Source organism: Apostichopus japonicus, chromosome 10, assembly GCF_037975245.1.
Source record: "Apostichopus japonicus isolate 1M-3 chromosome 10, ASM3797524v1, whole genome shotgun sequence".
NCBI classification, from domain to species: domain Eukaryota; kingdom Metazoa; phylum Echinodermata; class Holothuroidea; order Aspidochirotida; family Stichopodidae; genus Apostichopus; species Apostichopus japonicus.
This window is the reverse complement of record NC_092570.1, coordinates 11,265,595-11,287,107: the sequence shown is the minus strand read 5'-3', so window position 1 is coordinate 11,287,107 and position 21,513 is coordinate 11,265,595. Positions and strand designations below refer to the sequence as shown.

The 21,513-nt window shown below is 35.9% G+C and overlaps 2 long non-coding RNA genes across 9 annotated transcripts; both read right to left on the bottom strand.

Annotated features, from left to right (window-relative positions):
- Positions 1 to 3,342: 3,342 nt before the first annotated feature.
- Positions 3,343 to 9,054, bottom strand: LOC139975351 (uncharacterized). 7 transcript variants are annotated; one of them, XR_011795718.1, is made up of 5 exons: positions 7,802 to 9,053; positions 5,565 to 7,549; positions 4,690 to 5,312; positions 3,966 to 4,089; positions 3,343 to 3,395 (listed from the first exon to the last, which is right to left on the bottom strand). It is a non-coding gene; the product is annotated as an uncharacterized lncRNA (long non-coding RNA). The 7 variants fall into 7 exon arrangements; XR_011795720.1 differs by having other exon boundaries at positions 3,346 to 4,089; positions 5,565 to 5,703; positions 5,963 to 7,549; positions 7,802 to 9,054; XR_011795717.1 differs by having other exon boundaries at positions 3,346 to 4,089; positions 5,565 to 6,339; positions 6,942 to 7,549; positions 7,802 to 9,052.
- Positions 9,055 to 9,820: 766 nt separating this feature from the next.
- Positions 9,821 to 16,312, bottom strand: LOC139975100 (uncharacterized). Of its 2 annotated transcripts, none has more exons than XR_011795658.1 (4): positions 15,179 to 15,333; positions 14,162 to 14,299; positions 10,717 to 10,840; positions 9,821 to 10,456 (listed from the first exon to the last, which is right to left on the bottom strand). It is a non-coding gene; the product is annotated as an uncharacterized lncRNA (long non-coding RNA). The 2 variants fall into 2 exon arrangements; XR_011795657.1 differs by lacking the exon at positions 15,179 to 15,333 and adding an exon at positions 15,425 to 16,312 and having other exon boundaries at positions 9,822 to 10,456.
- Positions 16,313 to 21,513: the final 5,201 nt, after the last annotated feature.

Below are 21,513 nucleotides of genomic sequence, written 5' to 3'. Positions count from 1 at the left end.
TGAAGCTATGTGCCTGAACGCTATTGTTTCTTCAGACAGCCTACTACATGTACCGTCAACAGTATGGTGGACGTGCACAGGAAAACAGGATCCAAGAATACATTATTTTTGTTGTATACCTTTATTCATTGCTCTGACCTGCTGTTGAAAGATGTATTCATAGTTTAGTTTTATTTCGTTGTGAAAGGAATAACATTAAGATATCATAGATTTGATCAAGACAATTTGTGCACCATGTTCAAAACCTGCTTCTGATTAGGTCATTTTGTCCAAAAACTGGTGTACTGCCCTTATCATGCTGACTGTCACAGTAGTCAACCAAATGCCGAACAAAAAATTTACAAATTTTAGTCCCCGAGATACAATCAATGATCAGCTTGTATAAATGGCATAGCTAGGCGAGGCAGATTTAAGGGCCAAGCAAATTCTGGAAATCATATAGAAATTCATTTTAAAATTGACGTCCCCAGATAGCCCTACCAAGCTTTTGTGTGTCTTCATCTTTTATAGCTGGTTTTCATATGATTATTTTACAGGAAATACGTCTGCATACTTGCACGGATGAGCTAGCAGTTTTTAGGGAAGGAGATTGTGTTGCTCTCCCATCCTATCTGCAAAGTTTTATAGAAACAGGGTTCAGTCCTGTCTGTTTTGTGGCTGAATGGTGAACATTTTGGAACTCCAGCTTACATTTTTCTGGTTCATGCAACCATGAACTTGGATGAAATTTTACATTTTCATTTTTTATATGTATTCTCTCTTATAAGCAAAGCTGTCAAATCTGGATGATTGAAATCTCAAATATACTAGGTTAAAATAGAAGACAAGTTTGAATAAAGTACCCTAAACCACTATGTCAATGGGATCTGGAGAGCTTAGGCTTTCATTTTAATAAAAGTGTAATGAGAATCAATCTGAAATTTTTCATTAATCCATCCATAAATGAGATAAAAAAATAACATTTTATCCCATGCGGGGAACAAACAGCAAATTTCTCTCAATTCTTTTCGAGAAAAACAAAAACTTGGCAACATGTTTGAAACACCAAAGTTGCATACAAATAGTAAGTCAGCATGAAATTTATATTTATGAAGTCTAAGCTCTCTGTCATTGGAACTTTTTTTTTAAATATCCCTAAAGGCTGGTAGCGACCTGTTAATTAACACTGCTCTGCAGCTGTGCCATAAACCATGTGAACAGACGATTCACAGAGTCGATTGCTCCCCAGAACTTGGGAGGCCATCAACTTTTTGAAGTCTGCTTCGGTGTTGTTTTATGGCATCCTCATTGTTCGGAGCTCTTTTCTGATATGAAGAATAATATAATAATAGTTCATAAAAACATACCATTTAGGCATGGCACAGTTGTCGGTCAAGTCTTTGGATGCCCAACTAAGTACACCTCAATTGGTGTGGATACATGGGTCAGGTTTTACCTGACAACTTGTGCCTGAACAGGATGTGTGGTCCATCTCAGTAGCTTAATCACTGTTTATGTTGGGCGAAATGCTTTCTAGTCACTTCGCCCAACAACCATTTCGCCCAACTGCCATTTCGCCCAACCAGCCTGGTCATTTCGCCCAACCAGCCTGGTCATTTCGCCCAACCAGCATGGTCATTTCGCCCAACCATCATAGTCATTTCGCCCAACCAGCATGGTCATTTCGCCCAACCATCATAGTCATTTCGCCCAACCTTATTTTTACTAATATTCAGTCAGCATAATATTACTTTTTCTATTCCACTAGTTCAATTTGATTTATTTTGGGTTAGGTTACTTCGTAATAGGTAAATAAAAAAGTAAGGTCCGCTCGATATCGATCGGAGTCTGAGCAGTTATTTTGGGTATAATGGGAGGATTACACTACTTTAGGCGTTTACGCATACAATGGAAGTTATATTATTATACAAACACAGGGGAATCGGTCTTCATGAAAACCTATCAAACCTTACCCCTAAAACACTGATCCATCCTACTGACTAACAATTCCCGAACGTTTCCTTATTAAATTAAAAATATATATATAAAATTGAATTACTATATTTAATCAATGTAACCACTTTATCAATGTAACCACAGTAATCACATATGTAATCAATTTAACCACGACTTCAAGTTTCCTTAATACTCGGTTCGTATCCCGTAACGTTAACAATTCCCGAACGTTTACTATATCAAACCTAACCCCTAAAACACTGATCCATCCTCAAGATTCCTTAATATTCGGTTCGTATCCTGTAACGTTAAAAATTCCTGAACGTTTCCTTACTAAAGTTATACAAAGTAAAGGACTTCAAGTTTCCTTAAAATTCCTTAATATTCGAACGTTTACTATCAAACCTAACCCCTAACACACTGATCAATCCTCAAGTTTCCTTAATATTCGGTTCGTATCCTGTAACGTTAACAATTCCCGAACGTTTCCTTTTGAAATATCATATTTAATCAAGGTTGGGCGAAATGACCAGACTGGTTGGGCGAAATGACCAGGCTGGTTGGGCGAAATGACCAGGCTGGTTGGGCGAAATGACCAGGCTGGTTGGGCGAAATGACCAGGCTGGTTGGGCGAAATGGTAAGGTTGGGCGAAATGGCAGTTGGGCGAAATGGTTGTTGGGCGAAGTGTCCTGCTTCCGGCGAAATGACCAGGCAGGTTGGGCGAAATGACCAGGCTGGTTGGGCGAAATGGCAGTTGGGCGAAATGGTTGTTGGGCGAAGTGTCCTGTTCCCCTTCGCAACTACTGGTCTACTTGTTTCTATATCTCATCGAGATATGAAGATACTTTCCCCAAATAGAGAAGGAACGGTCTTGTAAGACGGCGAGCTGTTGGTGTTCCAAGTCCAAGTTGCGCGGACAGGCGATAGGAATCGAAACTTTCTTGAGATATCGTTTTGTGGGCGCCATAAACGAACATCATCGAAACCAAAAACCATTTCTGACCAGGAAATTAATGTTATTAGGTTTTCCACTCAAACCTCAAAAATATCGATGTCAAGGAAACGTATTCTTAAATTGGGAATAAACAAAAGCAGATTCGGATCTGTCTATTTTTAACAGTTGGCCTGATTACACAGGAGGGGCACCGTAAATGTTGATTCGGAATCTGAGGTTTTTGAATATCATTCTCAATGAGGTCTATTTTAGTATATCAGATTTTGGAGAGATTAGAAATTGGAGTCGAATTAGAGTTGAAAGCAGACGAAAAATAAAAGAACAGCAAGTAAAGATTTACTTTTCCACAAATATATTATCACAATCCAAAAATTACAATCGGAGGTCCTCAAAAGATTAGGAAGCAAAAAAGCTTGATTGGATTTGGCTCCACACCACAACATTTGTTGTTGTTGTCCACCACCAACTTATGTTGTTGTTGTTGTAGTCAACTTTGTCTTACACCTATTAACAAGAAAAAAAAGAAAGCTTAATTGGATTGGGCAATAAACAACATTACATAGAACAAACAACAAACAAACAAACATAGAAGAAACAAACATACATCAATCAAACGAAGAAGAAACATAACATAGAACAAACTAAAAACAAACATGAAAAAAACTTCAATGATAAATTGAACAAACATGGAAGAAACACAACCTTGTTGTGGTCCTCCCCGACAACCTCCACGACAAACAAACAACAACAAACAAACATTAAACAAACATACCAAACAAACAAGAAAAAAAAGAAAGCATAGTTGGATTGGGCATTAAACAACAATACATAGAACAAACAAACAAACATAGAAGAAACAAACATCAAACAAACAACAAACCAACGTACATCAAACAAACAAACATACAACAAACAAACAAACATACTTCAAACAAACATACTTCAAACAAACATACTTCAAACAAACAACAAACAAACATATCAAACAAACAAACATAAATAGAACAAACAAATTAAAAACAAATATGAAAAAAACTTCAATGATAATTTGAACAAACATGGAACAAACACAACCTTGTTGTGGTCCTCCTCGACAACCTCTTTGTTATTGTGGTCACTGCCAACCTTTGTCGTCCTCCGCACCACCACAACATTTGTTGTTGTTGTTGTTGTTGTCGTCGTCAACTTCGTCTTACACCTATTAACAAGAAAAAAAAGAAAGCTTAATTGGATTGGGCAATAAACAACATTACATAGAACAAACAACAAACAAACAGAACAAACAAACAAACATACATCAAACAAACAATAAACAAACATATCAAACAAAGAAGAAACATAACATAGAACAAACTAAAAACAAACATGAAAAAAACTTCTATGATAAATTGAACAAACATGGAAGAAACACAACCTTGTTGTGGTCCTCCCCGACAACCTCCACGACAAACAAACAACAACAAACAAACATTAAACAAACATACCAAACAAACAAAGAAACATAACATAGAACAAACAAGAAAAAAAAGAAAGCATAGTTGGATTGGGCATTAAACAACAAACAAACAAACATACTTAAACAAACAACAAACATTCATCAAACAAACAACAAACAAACATATCAAACAAACAACAAAAAACAACAAACAAACAGAACAAACAAACAAACATACATCAAACAAACAATAAACAAACATATCAAACAAACAAAGAAGAAACATAACATAGAACAAACAAACTAAAAACAAACACGAAAAAACTTCAATGATAAATTGAACAAACATGGAAGAAACACAACCTTGTTGTGGTCCTCCTGGACAACCTCTTTGTTGTTGTGGTCACTGCCAATCTTTGTTGTGGTCCTCCTCGACAACCTCTTTGTTGTTGTGGTCACTGCCACCCTTTGTCGTCCCCCGAACCACCACAACATTTGTTGTTGTTGTGTCCACCACCAACTTATGTTGTTGTTGTAGTCAATTTTGTCTTAAACCTATTAACAAGAAAAAAAGAAGCTTAATTGGATTGGGCAATAAACAACATTACATAGAACAAACAAACAAACATAGCACAAACAAACATCAAACAAACAACAAACCAACATACATCAAACAAACAAACAACAAACAAACAAACATACTTCAAACAAACAACAAACATTCATCAAACAAACAACAAACAAACATATCAAACAAACAAAGAATCATAAATAGAACAAACAAATTAAAAACAAACATGAAAAAAACTTCAATGATAAATTGAACAAAAATGGAAGAAACACAACCTTGTTGTGGTCCTCCTCGACAACCTCTTTGTTGTTGTGGTCACTGCCAATCTTTGTCGTCCTCCGCACCACCACAACATTTGTTGTTTTTGTGTCCAACACCAACTTATGTTGTTGTTGTAGTCAACTTTGTCTTAAACCTATTAACAAGAAAAAAAAAGAAGCTTAATTGGATTGGGCAATAAACAGCATTACATAGAACAAACAAACAACAAACAAACATCAAAAAAACAACAAAAAAACAACAAACAAACATCAAACAAACATACATCAAACAAATAACAAACAAACATATCAAACAAACAAGAAACATAACATAGAACAAACAAACTAAAAACAAAACATGAAAAAAACTCAATGATAAATTGAACAAACATGGAACAAACACAAACTTGTTTGTGGTCTTCCTGGACAACCTCTTTGTTGTTGTGGTCACTGCCAACCTTTGTCGTCCTCCGCACCACCACAACATTTGTTGTTTTTGTGTCCACCACTTTTGTTGCTGTTGTTGTAGTCAACTTAGTCTTACACCTATTAACGAGAAAAAAAGAAAGCTTAATTGGATTGGGTATTAAACAACATTACATAGAACAAACAAACATAGAAGAAACAAACAAACAAACAACAAACAAACATACATCAAACAAACAAACATACTTCAAACAAACATACATCAGAAAAACAACAAACAAACATATCAAACAAACAAACATAAATAGAACAAACAAATTAAAAACAAATATGAAAAAAACTTCAATGATAATTTGAACAAACATGGAACAAACACAACCTTGTTGTGGTCCTCCTCGACAACCTCTTTGTTGTTGTGGTCACTGCCAACCTTTGTCGTCCTCCGCACCACCACAACATTTGTTGTTGTTGTTGTCGTCGTCAACTTCGTCTTACACCTATTAACAAGAAAAAAAAAGAAAGCTTAATTGGATTGGGCAATAAACAACAAAGAAGAAACATAACATAGAACAAACAAACTAAAAACAAACATGAAAAAACTTCAATGATAAATTGAACAAACATGGAAGAAACACAACCTTGTTGTGGTCCTCCTCGACAACCTCTTTGTTATTGTGGTCACTGCCAACCTTTGTCGTCCTCCGCACCACCACAACATTTGTTGTTGTTGTTGTCGTCGTCAACTTCGTCTTACACCTATTAACAAGAAAAAAAAAGAAAGCTTAACTGGATTGGGCAATAAACAACATTACATAGAACAAACAACAAACAAACAGAACAAACAAACAAACATACATCAAACAAACAATAAACAAACATATCAAACAAAGAAGAAACATAACATAGAACAAACTAAAAACAAACATGAAAAAAACTTCACTGATAAATTGAACAAACATGGAAGAAACACAACCTTGTTGTGGTCCTCCCCGACAACCTCCACGACAAACAAACAACAACAAACAAACATTAAACAAACATACCAAACAAACAAAGAAACATAACATAGAACAAACAAGAAAAAAAAGAAAGCATAGTTGGATTGGGCATTAAACAACAAACAAACAAACATACTTCAAACAAACAACAAACATTCATCAAACAAACAACAAACAAACATATCAAACAAACAACAAAAAACAACAAACAAACAGAACAAACAAACAAACATACATCAAACAAACAATAAACAAACATATCAAACAAACAAAGAAGAAACATAACATAGAACAAACAAACTAAAAACAAACACGAAAAAACTTCAATGATAAATTGAACAAACATGGAAGAAACACAACCTTGTTGTGGTCCTCCTGGACAACCTCTTTGTTGTTGTGGTCACTGCCAATCTTTGTTGTGGTCCTCCTCGACAACCTCTTTGTTGTTGTGGTCACTGCCACCCTTTGTCGTCCCCCGAACCACCACAACATTTGTTGTTGTTGTGTCCACCACCAACTTATGTTGTTGTTGTAGTCAACTTTGTCTTAAACCTATTAACAAGAAAAAAAGAAGCTTAATTGGATTGGGCAATAAACAACATTACATAGAACAAACAAACAAACATAGCACAAACAAACATCAAACAAACAACAAACCAACATACATCAAACAAACAAACATACTTCAAACAAACAACAAACATTCATCAAACAAACAACAAACAAACATATCAAACAAACAAAGAATCATAAATAGAACAAACAAATTAAAAACAAACATGAAAAAAACTTCAATGATAAATTGAACAAAAATGGAAGAAACACAACCTTGTTGTGGTCCTCCTCGACAACCTCTTTGTTGTTGTGGTCACTGCCAATCTTTGTCGTCCTCCGCACCACCACAACATTTGTTGTTTTTGTGTCCAACACCAACTTATGTTGTTGTTGTAGTCAACTTTGTCTTAAACCTATTAACAAGAAAAAAAAAGAAGCTTAATTGGATTGGGCAATAAACAGCATTACATAGAACAAACAAACAACAAACAAACATCAAAAAAACAACAAAAAAACAACAAACAAACATCAAACAAACATACATCAAACAAATAACAAACAAACATATCAAACAAACAAGAAACATAACATAGAACAAACAAACTAAAAACAAAACATGAAAAAAACTCAATGATAAATTGAACAAACATGGAACAAACACAAACTTGTTTGTGGTCTTCCTGGACAACCTCTTTGTTGTTGTGGTCACTGCCAACCTTTGTCGTCCTCCGCACCACCACAACATTTGTTGTTTTTGTGTCCACCACTTTTGTTGCTGTTGTTGTAGTCAACTTAGTCTTACACCTATTAACGAGAAAAAAAGAAAGCTTAATTGGATTGGGTATTAAACAACATTACATAGAACAAACAAACATAGAAGAAACAAACAAACAAACAACAAACAAACATACATCAAACAAACAAACATACTTCAAACAAACATACATCAGAAAAACAACAAACAAACATATCAAACAAACAAACATAAATAGAACAAACAAATTAAAAACAAATATGAAAAAAACTTCAATGATAATTTGAACAAACATGGAACAAACACAACCTTGTTGTGGTCCTCCTCGACAACCTCTTTGTTGTTGTGGTCACTGCCAACCTTTGTCGTCCTCCGCACCACCACAACATTTGTTGTTGTTGTTGTCGTCGTCAACTTCGTCTTACACCTATTAACAAGAAAAAAAAAGAAAGCTTAATTGGATTGGGCAATAAACAACAAAGAAGAAACATAACATAGAACAAACAAACTAAAAACAAACATGAAAAAACTTCAATGATAAATTGAACAAACATGGAAGAAACACAACCTTGTTGTGGTCCTCCTGGACAACCTCTTTGTTGTTGTGGTCACTGCCAATCTTTGTTGTGGTCCTCCTTGACAACCTCTTTGTTGTTGTGGTCACTGCCACCCTTTGTCGTCCTCCGAACCACCAGAACATTTGTTGTTGTTGTGTCCACCACCAACTTATGTTGTTGTTGTAGTCAACTTTGTCTTAAACCTATTAACAAGAAAAAAAAGAAGCTTAATTGGATTGGGCAATAAACAGCATTACATAGAACAAACAAACAACAAACAAACATCAAAGAAACAACAAACAAACATCAAACAAACAACAAACAAACATACATCAAACAAATAACAAACAAACATATCAAACAAACAAGAAACATAACATAGAACAAACAAACTAAAAACAAAACATGAAAAAAACTTCAATGATAAATTGAACAAACATGGAACAAACACAACCTTGTTTGTGGTCTTCCTGGACAACCTCTTTGTTGTTGTGGTCACTGCCAACCTTTGTCGTCCTCCGCACCACCACAACATTTGTTGTTTTTGTGTCCACCACCAACTGTTGTTGCTGTTGTTGTAGTCAACTTAGTCTTACACCTATTAACGAGAAAAAAAGAAAGCTTAATTGGATTGGGTATTAAACAACATTACATAGAACAAACAAACATAGAAGAAACAAACAAACAAACATACATCAAACAAACAAACATACTTCAAACAAACATACATCAGAAAAACAACAAACAAACATATCAAACAAACAAACATAAATAGAACAAACAAATTAAAAACAAATATGAAAAAAACTTCAATGATAATTTGAACAAACATGGAACAAACACAACCTTGTTGTGGTCCTCATACAAACAAACATACATCAAACAAACAATAAACAAACATATCAAACAAACAAAGAAGAAACATAACATAGAACAAACAAACTAAAAACAAACACGAAAAAACTTCAATGATAAATTGAACAAACATGGAAGAAACACAACCCTGTTGTGGTCCTCCTGGACAACCTCTTTGTTGTTGTGGTCACTGCCAATCTTTGTTGTGGTCCTCCTCGACAACCTCTTTGTTGTTGTGGTCACTGCCACCCTTTGTCGTCCCCCGAACCACCACAACATTTGTTGTTGTTGTGTCCACCACCAACTTATGTTGTTGTTGTAGTCAACTTTGTCTTAAACCTATTAACAAGAAAAAAAGAAGCTTAATTGGATTGGGCAATAAACAACATTACATAGAACAAACAAACAAACATAGCACAAACAAACATCAAACAAACAACAAACCAACATACATCAAACAAACAAACAACAAACATACTTCAAACAAACAACAAACATTCATCAAACAAACAACAAACAAACATATCAAACAAACAAAGAATCATAAATAGAACAAACAAATTAAAAACAAACATGAAAAAAACTTCAATGATAAATTGAACAAACATGGAAGAAACACAACCTTGTTGTGGTCCTCCTCGACAACCTCTTTGTTGTTGTGGTCACTGCCAATCTTTGTCGTCCTCCGCACCACCACAACATTTGTTGTTGTTGTGTCCAACACCAACTTATGTTGTTGTTGTAGTCAACTTTGTCTTAAACCTATTAACAAGAAAAAAAAAGAAGCTTAATTGGATTGGGCAATAAACAGCATTACATAGAACAAACAAACAACAAACAAACATCAAAGAAACAACAAACAAACATCAAACAAACAACAAACAAACATACATCAAACAAATAACAAACAAACATATCAAACAAACAAGAAACATAATATAGAACAAACAAAAAACAAAACATGAAAAAAACTTCAATGATAAATTGAACAAACATGGAACAAACACAACCTTGTTTGTGGTCTTCCTGGACAACCTCTTTGTTGTTGTGGTCACTGCCAACCTTTGTCGTACTCCGCACCACCACAACATTTGTTGTTTTTGTGTCCACCACCAACTTTTGTTGCTGTTGTTGTAGTCAACTTAGTCTTACACCTATTAACGAGAAAAAAAGAAAGCTTAAATTGGATTGGGTATTAAACAACATTACATAGAACAAACAAACATAGAAGAAACAAACAAACAAACAACAAACAAACATACATCAAACAAACAAACATACTTCAAACAAACATACATCAGAAAAACAACAAACAAACATATCAAACAAACAAACATAAATAGAACAAACAAATTAAAAACAAATATGAAAAAAACTTCAATGATAATTTGAACAAACATGGAACAAACACAACCTTGTTGTGGTCCTCCTCGACAACCTCTTTGTTGTTGTGGTCACTGCCAACCTTTGTCGTCCTCCGCACCACCACAACATTTGTTGTTGTTGTTGTTGTTGTCGTCGTCAACTTCGTCTTACACCTATTAACAAGAAAAAAAAAGCTTAATTGGATTGGGCAATAAACAACAAAGAAGAAACATAACATAGAACAAACAAACTAAAAACAAACATGAAAAAACTATGATAAATTGAACAAACATGGAAGAAACACAACCTTGTTGTGGTCCTCCTGGACAACCTCTTTGTTGTTGTGGTCACTGCCAATCTTTGTTGTGGTCCTCCTCGACAACCTCTTTGTTGTTGTGGTCACTGCCACCCTTTGTCGTCCTCCGAACCACCACAACATTTGTTGTTGTTGTGTCCACCACCAACTTATGTTGTTGTTGTAGTCAACTTTGTCTTAAACCTATTAACAAGAAAAAAAGAAGCTTAAATTGGATTGGGCAATAAACAACATTACATAGAACAAACAAACAAACATAGAACAAACATCAAACAAACAACAAACCAACGTACATCAAACAAACAAACATACAACAAACAAACAAACATACTTCAAACAAACAACAAACATTCATCAAACAAACAACAAACAAACATATCAAACAAACAAAGAATCATAAATAGAACAAACAAATTAAAAACAAACTTCAATGATAAATTGAACAAACATGGAAGAAACACAACCTTGTTGTGGTCCTCCTCGACAACCTCTTTGTTGGATTGGGCAATAAGCAGCATTACATAGAACAAACAAACAACAAACAAACATCAAAGAAACAACAAACAAACATCAAACAAACAACAAACAACATACATCAAACAAACAACAAACAAACATATCAACAAACAAGAAACATAACATAGAACAAACAAACTAAAAACAAAACATGAAAAAAACTTCAATGATAAATTGAACAAACATGGAACAAACACAACCTTGTTTGTGGTCTTCCTGGACAACCTCTTTGTTGTTGTGGTCACTGCCAACCTTTGTCGTCCTCCGCACCACCACAACATTTGTTGTTTTTGTGTCCACCACCAACTGTTGTTGCTGTTGTTGTAGTCAACTTAGTCTTACACCTATTAACGAGAAAAAAAGAAAGCTTAATTGGATTGGGTATTAAACAACATTACATAGAACAAACAAACATAGAAGAAACAAACAAACAACAAACAAACATACATCAAACAAACAAACATACTTCAAACAAACATACTTCAAACAAACATACATCAGAAAAACAACAAACAAACATACTTCAAACAAACATAAATAGAAGAAACAAATTAAAAACAAACATGAAAAAAACTTCAATGATAATTTGAACAAACATGGAACAAACACAACCTTGTTGCTGTCCTCCACGATCTCTTTGTTGTTGTGGTCACTGCCAACCTTTGTCGTCCTCCGCACCACCAGAACATTTGTTGTTGTTGTTGTGTCCACCACCAACTTATGTTGTTGTTGTTGTAGTCAACTTTGTCTTACACCTATTAACAAGAAAAAAAGAAAGCTTGGATTGGGCACTAAACAAGCTTACATAGAACAAACAAACAACAAACAAACATAGAAGAAACAAACAACAAACAAACATACATCAAACAAACAAAAAGAAACATAACACAGAAAAAAACAAACTAAAAACAAACATGCAAAAACTTCAATGATAAATTGAACAAACATGGAACAAACACAACCTTGTTGTGGTCCTCCTCGACAAGCTCTTTGTTGTTGTGTCCACTGCCAACCTTTGTCGTCCTCTGCACCACCACAACCTTTGTTGTTGTTGTTTTTGTTGATGTGTCCACCACAATCTTTGTTGTTGTTGTGGCCACCACCAACTTTTGTTGTTGTTGTGTTCACTGCTGACCTTCGTTGTCCCAGTCTTCTTCCATCACCACCACCAACATTGTTGTTGTAGTCATCTTTGTCTTACACCTATTGAAAAAAGAGAAAGCTTGATTGGATTTAACATTAAACTACATAACATAGAACAAACAAACATAAATCAAACAAACAACATACAAAAATACACACAATGCTGGTGGTAAAAGACTGGCTGGTGTGGTTGTTGGCTGTAAAATGGTAGAATGCCAAGAAAGTTGCAGTGAATGCCAAGACAGTTGCAGTGGATGCTGCATTATAGAAACAATCTAAATGATAATACATACAAGAACAAGGCAGGTGAGTTGGTTTGTTGTTGGTGGCTGTAGGATTCTTTATTGGATGTTAGTTGCTGGAGAAAACATGCAAAATGTATCAAGTACTAGAAAGTTTGATGAAATGTGATATCAAATGATGTAATAATATAAAATATAAAACAATAAGAGAGATCTGTACGTATATCAAACTATTCAAAATCATATAATATTTTATAATGGTGGGTAGATGATGGCAAATCATGAGGATTCTAGCTTTTGCAATTATTATAACATTAAACTGCAGAAGGTGCAGCTACCATTGACTAGTAGGTAGGCCTAATGACAAAATGCAAACTGTTTTTGGTAAATAAATTAAATCTGGGTGGTACTAGCTAGCCTACGACTTATTGACTGGATGTTAATAATTGACATCAGTTCTATGTCTGAATGACTCAAGGTATTCATTGTCACGAAACATACATTCTAGTACATTAACATCATATGATTGTTGTAAAGTTACAGCAATTTAGAAAAGGATTTAATTTTAGGTGGAGTTCAAATCATTTTGGCATATTTCTCATAAACTTAGCTATAAAGGTGTGCAAAGCACTATCCAACTGACATTGCTTGAGATCAGCTCTACATTACCCGCACTATCTGAATTGTTGCATCTGCCAAAGTATCCCCAATAAGCTGGCTCATGAATATTAAGAATAAGAGATATGTTTGCATTTGCTTGTTTTAAAAGTGTTGTAGTCTAGCTGGCTACATCTCATCCCAGCCAGAGAAATGGGACCTACCTTAGGACTAACTTATAAACCATTCAAATTTAGTTCGGGACTAGCCCAGGAAGTATAAATACCTCAACATGTACAGTTGCCTTTTAGCGCTACTACTATTAGTACTTCTTTAGCTAGTAATGTGTTAGGAGTATAGGCCTAGGCTAGCAACACCTTTCTTAGGCAAGCCTAGGCGTCAGTTTAGTTAATTTCAAATTAATCTAGGCTAATTTAGGCTAGACTAATTAGTCTAGGCTAATTTCAAACAGAACATAGAAGAAAGACTACCGGCGTTGGCCACTTACGTTATAATTAGTTGTTATATGCCTAGATTTATCAGGCTGATTAGACATGGATCGATCCAGCGATAAATATAGGAAGAAAATTTTCGTAGCGATGGTAAGTTGTGCAAACCTCTGCATAAGACTGTTCTCTAGCCAAAATTAACGCAATATAGTCAATGATATTGAAACATACCTACACCGAAGTGGCATTTATTCTACTTGGGTCGATGTTGACGTTAGCAATTTTGAACACAAGAGTTCATAGCGTCTAACAAAATTAAGTAGTTTAGAAAAAACGATCAGGAGAGACAATCAAGTCCCCATCAAGGACCTATGGGAGACGGGAAAATAAAGACAAAATTCAGACCGGATTACAATGCTTAAAGTGCTTGTCCAAAGCATTCTTAAACCCATTTACACTTCTTGCAAGTACAACTTTCTCAAGCAAACCGTTCCACTCATTGACAACCTATTAGAAAACAGTTCTGCCGAATATTAATCCTACTTTATAATTTCTGGAGTATATGACCTACTATTAGCACACATGAAAAGGTCAGATACGAATTCAGTGTCAAAATGGGTACACACTTTATAATAAAACGAACGTTTTCAAAACGGCTGCTGCAAGGAGCTGAAAACATAGTAGCTGAAAATAAAGCAGTAACGATAAAATGGTACAATAGTTTCACTCTACGATTAGACCTTACGAATTGCATGCTGCAGTACAAAAACGAATTTCCAAGTCGACATGGAAAAAAATACCTCACAATAATAAAATTGGTGTGATTACCATCAGAAATGTTTAAAAGATAATTTCTAACCAATATGGGGATTTTTCAAGCCACATCAGCGCAAAGTTATGGTTTAATCAAGTGTAGAAAAACCATATCCCAGCGTTTGTGAAAGGCTTGCGTTACAAACTGTTTCACCTCCAAAGTGTCCCGCGGATGTTAAAAAAAGCCTCCCTGATTTTTGTTCGTAGTATGCATAGCTTTAATAAAACTGTCCACTTAAAAACGTCGTTAAGAACACACTTGGTCCCCTAATAATATTCTTAATGTAATTAAGGCGGAGAAAACTAAGAAGAATTAGAATTTTGGAAAAGTTAAAGCGATCCTCAACCCAATTAAAACTCCAACTAAGGTACGAGAACTAATTACTAATTGATAATAGTGGTAGAAAAATTAAAGGTCTAGATGACAGAACTCACCTTTTCGCATCCACCAAAAATATTTTTACAATCCCATGCGATGCAATTTTCAATACCCTTTTTAAACAAGAAATTGACAAATTTGTCCATACGAACGCTTTTCATCTTAACGGTACCCTAAATGACCAATTTCCTCTCACTAAGCCTATCAACTGTAACGAAATTCTCAGAACTGGCTATTTCCCAAAACCATGGAAATACGCTCTCACCATTCTTATTCCCAAACCTAACAAAATTCTCACAAACCCTGAAAATTACAGGCCGAATAGTCTCCTCTCAGCTGTAGGAAATCTTTGAAAAGATTCTAGATAATATAATAAGCCACATCGAAAGCCAAAATCATTTCAATCCATCTCAGGCTGGAGATTCAGAACCAGCAATTCAACAATAAATCCCAAAGCTCGACTAACTGAAGGAACGAAAATCGGCTCTGAACACAAATTCCACGCAGCGGCAATCTTCCTTGACGCCGAAAAAGCCTTTGACAAAACATGCCATAATGGTCTCCGGTATAAACTCTTTCAAGTGCAACTTCCCAAGTAACATTATCAGGCTCCTCTGTTGGTATTTAAACGATCGGTATATGCAAATTTTCTATAATATTAAGCATTCCAATCCTTTTATTCTGGAAGCCGGAACCCCCCAAGGTTTAATTCTGTACAAAGCTATCTTTTATACTCTTTATATATGAACGACTTCCAAACAATAGCATCTCCAGTTCAAAAGTTAGCCAATTTGCCGATGACATTGCCATGTGGAACACCTGCAAAACCATTAACAAAGTCGTAAAATACCTTTAGAAATTCAATTTTGGTTTTAGAAGAATGGTGAAGTTGCTACATAGTTGGCTACATGCCAATATAATACTTGTCTACCACTGTACCGTACCGCGCGCTGGCACAGAACCAATGACATTGCTTCAGCCAATACGTGCTTCGTCGTTTGCATAATCAACGCCCATGTGTTCTAGTGCCAAACGTTGACACCGCCCATTCGCATGCTGTTCGCATGGTAATAACCTATATTATACAACGCCTAATTATATTCTGGCCATTTGATTGGTCAATTGCTCGTCGATTGCATGCAAACTCCGCTCTATTGCACGCTATGATGATATGCGTTATACTTTTTTGGTAGCACTTTTTTCAATGATTAGAGAGCAGAGAAACCTGTCTGTACAAAACTGCATATAATTTTGTCAAGTTCGGCGAGTGCATAATATACAAATAATGAATGGTTTCCATTCGTGCAATAGTACAAATATTTCATTCGTTGAAGGATGTAATTTGTTCCATTCAACTCGGCTGCGCCTCGTTGAATGGAACATTCCATCTTTCAACTCATGAAATATTTGCACTATTGCACTCATAACCATTCATTATGTGTATATTATGCACTCGCCGAACTTGACAAAATTATATGCAGAGCCGTATGCGATACATCTTACAGGACTATGATGATTACAGGAAAATACATAAGTTATTATTGTACATATGTTTTGGAAAATATAAATAGGTAATGCATAACCTTTACATATTTGAGTGGTTTCGGTCTAATATTGTCTTCTTCAATCTAAATTGGACTTTATATGGGATGAATCTAGCCACCCTCTCGATCAACTGCATGACAGTCAAATGACAAGAGGCATGAGTCTTCCGGGACTAAAAACCAACGGACACCGGGATTCATTTATTCCTCGTGCAATGAAGCTATTTAAAGATACTCTGTTAAGTTAATTTTTATTCTCCTTTCTATCGTATTATGTACACCCACATGTTTACATAATATTTATTTACATTTGATATCCGTTTTATTGTTTTGTAGTGAGAGTACACAAATTTCCTATTTGGAGAAATAAAGTTTACTTACTTGGTATTGGTAACATATACATATTACGGAATAGCTATTATATATGAGAAGTTATAACTAATATATTCGGTGTATAATTTTGTCACACACAGCGCCCGATACAATACACCTACATGTAAAACGGTAGCTACCACAACCAGCACAAAATTGTCACAGAGTGTTAGCGCCAATGAAAATAGATCTCAGAAAAGCTTTAGGGTTTCAGCCAATCACAGGCATTTCCTGGATAAACAACATGTCTGCGTCCTTGTGTAAACTTATGCCGACCCCAGTTTCAGGTAACATTCGCCCATTGAAAGCCCATGACTAACACACCAAGTCACAAAAGATATAGGACCCTAAGACTAGATAGAAGTTCTCACTAGCAAAACGCTACACATCACCGGATAGCTGACAAGTTGGCCTTTCATGGCACCATCCATTTTCTGTATCATGACCATGTAGTGCTTTTGCTATCCGAGCCGGAAGTTTCGGTTTCTTGTAAACAAACCTCTTCACTCAACTCAATTTTCGTACGCTGCCCCGGGAGGCCTAAAATCGTCTCAAATGACCCAATTTTGTCACCACATTTACTATCGTTCGTGCTCTCCAACATGCAAGCCACAAGAAACCAGATCATGATTGCTAATGTATTAAAACAGATGTTCTCCTACTGCATTTTTCCTGAAGGAGAACATCCGGGCAGCGAAATTATTTTTCCCACTTCGACGCGGCCACATGGGCGTGGCTTATGAAATACGTCACAGGCCGGCAAGTTTGTGACTTCGACCTCTAACGTATAGCTCTTTAATAATATACTCAGCTAATATACTCAGGCCTAATATACTCAGGCCTAAGACATGACTTCATGAGATCCATGATGATGTGCGACTGCTCCTCCCAGTCAATCGGGTCTAATGGAGCTCTTGAGGTAAATTCCATCACAAAATCAAACTGTGTTTGTTTATTAGATGTGTTATGAACCTCGATCCCGTGTCTGGAAAAGAACCTCCCGTGACAGCAGGGTCTGGAAAAGTTATAAATGAACCTCCCGTGGTATTGATTATTACACTTCATATTACACCAGGTAGGCCCACTGACCTTTCAATGCTAAAAACCTACAAAGATACATGTATTGTATTGTGCCCCATATTGTTTTATCCATCATTCTAAATTATTTGTTCCTTTATAAATGAACCCCCTTTTAAACGGCAGTAAGGAGCCTACGTGCTTTCATCATTAGTTTACGTACGCTACTGGGTATTGTTACGGACTTGAAATATTCTACCCATTTTATTAAACAGTTGTCACTTGCGTCTGTATTAACTATAACCAGGGAGCTGTTACTGTTAGAGTAGCAGCTCCCTGCTATAACTATGCCTAAATAGCAATGTCCCTCTGTACTATACTATTTATTATACTGGTACGTGTACTAGAATCCCTGACATGTAACTTAATTGAGAACTTTCAGCACCCAAACAAACACCCGAGAGATATCACTGCATAGTCTGTGACGTGACCAATAAACCGTAACAACGACCGATAGTCCACGCCCATTATGCTAATATGGCCGCGTCGAAGTGGGAAAAATAATTTCGCATCCGGGCAGATTAAAATAGACTCTAATAGGAGTTCAGTGCCACCTTCCGTGGGGTACAAGAAATTACGTTAGTATTAGTATAATAGTATCAGCCAAGGCCGATACCTCACACTTTATTACGTTGAACAACCAAAGTGAATCCTTCAGTTCCTATTTTTAATATGAACGCAATGCATGTGTGCCGGGTGACTGTGCTGAGGAATACAAAGTAAAAGCGGTCGGATTTGCACAGAACAATGTCGGCCTAAGTTATATTGACTTCAAGTTCAAGGTAGACACTGAGATTTGAGAAGGCTAGGCCCTAACTTAAGTACAAATTAGGCAAAGGCCTAACCCTTAATGTTAACGTTTACAGCTCGTTAGGCACCTGGACCTAATTATCTGAAAAGGAAACTCATGATGCAGGCAGGACTTGTTGAAGATTCGTGTGGATCTTTCAGGCAGGCCTGTAGGTCTAGGCAATACATGTTCTCCTCGAGGTAAAAGCGTAGTAAATCTACGGTAAAATTGGGGTAAAAGTATGGTAAATTGAGGTAAAACTAAGGTAAAAGCGTGGTAAATCTACGGTAAAATTGGGGTAAAAGAACGGTAAAACTGGTAAATTTAGGGTAAAAGTGTAGTAAATGCGTGGTAAATTTACGGTAAAATTGGGGTAAAAGAACGGTAAAACTGTGGTAAATTTGGGGTAAAAGCGTAGTAAAAGTGTAGTAAAAGCGCGGTAAAAGTATGGTAACACCGTGGTAAATTGCGGTAAAATTGGGGTAAAAGTGAGGTAAAACCATGGTAAATTTGTGGTAATTTTACTGCGGTAAACCGCGGTTTACCGCGTCCATAGGGCCAAAACACCGCGGTAATGTACAACAAATTTACCGCGTTTTTACCCCGGTTTAACCGGGGTAAAAGTGTGGTATGTTACCGCGGTAAATTTGAGGTAAATTTTTTCCTGGGTCCAGCCTTGTTCGTTCAAAAAAGAGGTTATTAATTAGTCCTATTCCCCCAGGATATTTCAGAAATATGGTAGATTTGAAGACAAACAATGGTCTGCTTGAGATGTTGAAATGTAATGGTCTCTAACTGTAAACTCATGAACCTCAACAGGCCTACATGTTATAATATTCGTTGCAAATTTGTGATTGGCCATGAGTAACATTTTCTGCAAAAAAAAAAAAAAAAAACATTTTTACAGGTTGCACAGATTATCCTTTCCCTAATGAAGTCTTCTCAAACTCTGTGGGCTGTAATGTATATTCCAGAAAGTGGAGATTTATTCCACATCCATGATTGATTTATCATATTCTGATGTTTCTCCATAGGTTCGTTCCCTATGTGTGGCAATTGTATTGAGGGACGATTTGATTTTTGACATTCAACTCCAAAATTGGACTTCACTTTTAAAATTGCAAGTGTTTAGTAACACACCAAATTGATTTTCTTTCTTTTTGGAAATTTGTTAGGCGATTATATAATCTGTTCTGGTGATGCAGAATTCATTCAGCAGGTGGTTCAATTCCATCAACAGATATCATACAGCCAAACAGTTTCCAAAAAGAAGGTCAAGAAGGCACCATACTGAGGCATTACAGGAGCTTTCAGTGGCAAAGCTCTTGTTGAACTTTCTCACATTGTTTACATAGGAATTTTCTCTGTGATAATCTCGCTTTTTAGTGTCCATCACTCTACACAGCAATGTTAATGGTAGGGGCAATCTTAAAGTAATCATGACTTCATTATAGCCCATCCTCTTGTGTTCCAATGAAAGACTCCAAATGAGTTGTTAGCTCAGCAACTAATTTCAGATTAAGTAACGAATAATGTGAAAAGGAAACATGTTTGGAAGGTGCCATCTCATTCTTTGGAACTACTTGAACAGATAACTAATATATAAAGGGAAGAACAGTTTTAGCAAACTGGTTATCCACCATAAGCCATGTGTATGGAAATGTCTGTAGTAAGTGGACCTGAAGTTTCCCACCGGGATGCTCTGTAGGCCCATAAGTTTAAAATGAAATCTTTATTACACACATAGGCATACGTTTCTCATCAGACACAAAAAAGTTGTGCATATTGTTGAACTAAGCAAATATTACAGCACGTTGGCATAGCTGAGCTAACAATGGATAATTTTGAGCACCTCTTGTACAGTAAAGCCAAAGTGTTCATAAATACCATTAGATGACTGGAAATAAACCCATATCTTCTCTTGTAATCCTTTGTGCTCAACTTTGCAAACTCACCACCCCAGATGAAGTTATCATGAACAATGTGCATCTTGTATAATGTTCTCCATAATTTCTCCCACTTATTATTTGCTATTCTGTGTTTCCCAGTTTTCCATGAAGGACATGCATTAGTCACTGAATCATGTTTATCATCTGTCTATATTTTGTCCATTTTCGGGCACTGTACCACCCCAGAAGTGTTTAATGCTGAAACTGGAAAATGGAACAATAGTGGACACAGCATACATGAGCCTGTGGAGGAACATTACCTCAAAAAGTGCAGGTACTTTATGAATAATTGGATTCATATTCACATACTGTATGGTATATGTTGTGCATAGTGAGTCTGTAATACTTATGTAAATGGTGAGTATGATGTTGTCCAGTAAAAAGGAGACTTCAACTTCAATTATCACTTGATAATTTAATAGAAAATGACAATATGTGATAAGGGAGTGGGGTGGGAATTGGGTACAGCATAATAAACATATAAAATGGTATCCCTGTTCCTGTGGCTATGTAAAGGTCTCTTGGAATTTCCTTATATTCTTGCAAGGAAAAAGTTAATAAGTGAATTGTTTTGGCAATGCAGAGGCCCGGTATAAAAAGTAGACATGCATTGAGAGGGTTTCAAGTAAATCACTAATGCCAGGTGGGATTCCTCTTAA